The 3,922-nt window shown below is 56.3% G+C and overlaps 1 non-coding gene across 1 annotated transcript; it reads right to left on the reverse strand.

Annotated features, from left to right (window-relative positions):
• Positions 1-507: 507 nt before the first annotated feature.
• Positions 508-660, reverse strand: LOC140214982 (5.8S ribosomal RNA). The gene has a single exon (XR_011891904.1). It is a non-coding gene; the product is annotated as a 5.8S ribosomal RNA (ribosomal RNA).
• Positions 661-3,922: the final 3,262 nt, after the last annotated feature.

The raw sequence follows: 3,922 nt of genomic DNA on the forward strand, positions 1-3,922 counted from the left end.
ATTCCCATTCCTGCGACGAAGCCCGGAAGGGCGCCCACACAGCTGCGGTGACGTGAACGAGCGACCAGCTCTGGAGCTCGACGTACTTCGAAGGCAAACAGCGCAAATTGCGATCGCGCTGGCTTTGCGCACGGCGCGGGAATCGGCCGGCGTTTCATTCCCACGTTTTCCGTGCACGCAAGCGTGCGCTTCCGACTCTCTCGCAAACGTGCGCGCTACATGGCAACAGACGTTCGCGCCTCGTGCTTGGACCGCTCTTTCCCTGCAGGTATCCGACTCCATCCTGCGGCGGTCTTACTAGAGGCGCGCACTCGTCACGCTGCAGTAGTATTGCCTCGTTTCCGTCTTTTCGAAGAATTGGCACAACGGTTTGCCACCGTCTCCCTCTCGTGAGGCCGCTGGCGCGTGGCTTTAGCGCTCAACGTACTGTCCATGATGCCGACGCGGTCAAAACGAGTCGACGGACGCACGTTCCCTGTGCGCCGAAGTCTCTCTTGATATGTGATCCGACCCTCAGACAGACGAAGCCAAGGGAAGACCCAAGGCCGCAATGTGCGTTCAAAGAATCAGTGCTCAGTGTGTCCTGCAATTCACACCAAGTCTCGCAGCTGGCTGCGTTCTTCATCGACCCGAGAACCGAGTGATCCACCGCTTAGAGTCGTGAAAAATAGTTTGTTCAATTCAGTACAGTACAACCAGGGTTTTAGGCACGTGGCGTCTCCCTGTGTGTGGTTTCGAAGAGCGCCTTTCGGCGTGCGCTCCTCCAGTCTCGCTCTTTCGGCGGCCGCGTCTCAGCAGCTGAAAGCCTAATGGCACTCCACTCCTGCTACTCGCGCGTGTGTTTTGCGCCCACGCCTTCCTCGCTTGCCCTCGAGGCACCTTATGCCGTTTGCGCGCACTCGAAGCCGGTTTTACCTGCCAACCATCCACCGGACCCGTGTGTCTCGTGTGCACGTTCACATCGCTCCACTAAAAATTGCAAAGAGCGACAGAGCCATGATTAGGGCTAAGCCGCTGTGGAGTCTTTAACGGCTACACGGCCACGGGCAGGGCTTCACCCCCATCGACGTGCTTCGCTTCAGTCAGCAGTAGGTTCATAGAAGGGCCTCAAACACACACACACTTTCGCATCGGCAGATCGCCGCAGCATAACCGCTGTTGATCCAACAGCCTACTTGAGACGAAAGACAAGAGCCCGGCGCGCGTACTCGCGCAGCTCTCCAAAACCACTCGGCCAGTGCCAGGGACGGCTCCCTGCGCCGGCGCCACAACAAGTCTACTTGAGGCGGAAGACGAAGCCAGCAAGGGCCTGGCCGCAAGTGCGTTCGAAACCGGGACTACAGTCCCTCGTCTGTCCGTACTTCCTCTTTCGACGTGCGGCGCCTTCCCAAAGCGCACAAGTCCGCTAACCGCAGAACGCTTCCGACGTAGCAAAGCCGCGTTTCCTTCGGTACTTCGCAGCAACGCCGCCTTTCCCTCGGCGGCGGGCGAATAGCCTGCAGACGTCGTCGCATTAAACCGCGATCTCGACACCTCGCGCGTCACGAGCAGGAGCCGACCGGCAGCCTCCGGCCCTTTCGGACTCGGTGGCATTTGCCGCGGAGGACGGGAGAGCACTTTAGGCCACGGTTCCTTCCGTACTTGGCAGCCGCACCCTCATACCGACAGTTCCATGACCGACCGAGCGCCACACCGTTCCTTTAGTACTTGGGTGGCAACAAAGTCGGGTCGTTACTCCATACTCGCCGCAGGAAGCGACCGGCAGCCGCCAGCCTTTTCAGACTCGGCAGCGTTTGCCGCGGAGGACGGGAGAGCGCTCGCACCACGGTTCCGTGTGTGTACTAAGCGGCAGCGGCATTAGCTCTCGACCGTCAGTTCCTTGACCGACCGCACGCTTCGCCGTTCCCCTCGTACTGGGCAAAGCAGCAGGTCGGGTCGTCTTACTCCCATTCCGCGCAAGAGCGCCAAAGCGGACAGAAAGCCCACCCAGTGTGCGTTACGCCGTTTCTACCCGCGGGCGCGGCCAAGCCAACCGTCCAAGGTTGCAGCCGGCGTCCACTGGGCGCAACAAATTTGGCACGGGGCGCCCCTCAAAATTCAGGCAGTCCCCGGCATGTTCGGGTATAGCCGTCCCCGCGTCCAAGCGGGGCCAGCGGCGGAAAGCGTCGGGCGCAGCGAGCTGCTTCACCCACACGGGGTAGAAACAATGGCGCTCGCCACCCTTCACAATCCGGTAATGATCCTTCCGCAGGTTCACCTACGGAAACCTTGTTACGACTTTTACTTCCTCTAAATGATCAAGTTTGGTCATCTTTCCAACAGACCGGCGCAACCGAAAGGCCGCGCCGGACATCGGTCCGAAGACCTCACTAAATCATTCAATCGGTAGTAGCGACGGGCGGTGTGTACAAAGGGCAGGGACGTAATCAACGCGAGCTTATGACTCGCGCTTACTGGGAATTCCTCGTTCAAGGGGAACAATTGCAAGCCCCTATCCCAATCACGAAAGAAGTTCCACGGGTTACCCAGTCCTTTCAGACAGGGATAAAGACACGCTGCTTCCTTCAGTGTAGCGCGCGTGCGGCCCCGGACATCTAAGGGCATCACAGACCTGTTATTGCTCTGTTTCGTGCGGCTAGGAGCCGCTTGTCCCTCTAAGAAGGTTGTAAGGTGCTGGGAACCCCGCACCTATTTAATAGGCTAGAGTCTCGTTCGTTATCGGAATTAACCAGACAAATCGCTCCACCAACTAAGAACGGCCATGCACCACCATCCACCGAATCAAGAAAGAGCTCTCAATCTGTCAATCCTCCCAGTGTCCGGGCCGGGTAAGTTTTCCCGTGTTGAGTCAAATTAAGCCGCAGGCTCCACTCCTGGTGGTGCCCTTCCGTCAATTCCTTTAAGTTTCAGCTTTGCAACCATACTTCCCCCGGAACCCAAACACTTTGGTTTCCCGGAAGCTGCCCGCCGAGTCATTTGAGTAACTCAGGCGGATCGCTGGTTGGCATCGTTTATGGTCAGAACTAGGGCGGTATCTGATCGCCTTCGAACCTCTGACTTTCGTTCTTGATCAAAGAAAACATTCTTGGCAAATGCTTTCGCAGTAGTTCGTCTTGCGACGGTCCAAGAATTTCACCTCTAGCGCCGCAATACGAATGCCCCCGTCTGTCCCTCTTAATCATTACCTCGTATTCCAAAAACCAACAGAACAGAAACGAGGTCTTGTTCTATTATTCCATGCAAGTTTATTCAGGCGACTCGCCTGCGTTGAGCACTCTAATTTTTTCAAAGTAAAAGCACCGGCCTTCTCGAGGCACACAATGAAGTGCACCAAGAAAGGACCGGCATGATGTTCAGTCCGAGCCGTCGCATCGGGTAGATGCACTACTCGTCTGGAACTGAGATCCAACTACGAGCTTTTTAACCGCAGCAGCTTTAGTATACGCTATTGGAGCTGGAATTACCGCGGCTGCTGGCACCAGACTTGCCCTCCAATTGATCCTCGTTAAAGGATTTAGAGTGTACTCATTTCAATTACGGGGCCTCAAAAGAGTCCCGTATTGTTATTTTTCGTCACTACCTCCCCGTGCCGGGAGTGGGTAATTTGCGCGCCTGCTGCCTTCCTTGGATGTGGTAGCCGTTTCTCAGGCTCCCTCTCCGGAATCGAACCCTGATTCTCCGTTACCCGTAACAACCATGGTAAGCAAGTAACCTACCATCGAAAGTTGATAAGGCAGACACTTGAAAGAAACGTCGCCGGCTCGTGGCCATGCGATCAGCACAAAGTTATCCAGAGTCACCACACAATACGGGCCGAAACCCGATCGATCTTGGTCTAATAAAAGCACCCGTCGCCCAAAGGGCTTCAGGCTCACTGCATGTATTAGCTCTAGAATTGCCACAGTATCTGTCTCGCGTGTGT

This window comes from Dermacentor andersoni, unplaced genomic scaffold (assembly GCF_023375885.2).
Source record: "Dermacentor andersoni unplaced genomic scaffold, qqDerAnde1_hic_scaffold ctg00000772.1, whole genome shotgun sequence".
Taxonomy (NCBI): Eukaryota; Metazoa; Arthropoda; class Arachnida; order Ixodida; family Ixodidae; genus Dermacentor; species Dermacentor andersoni.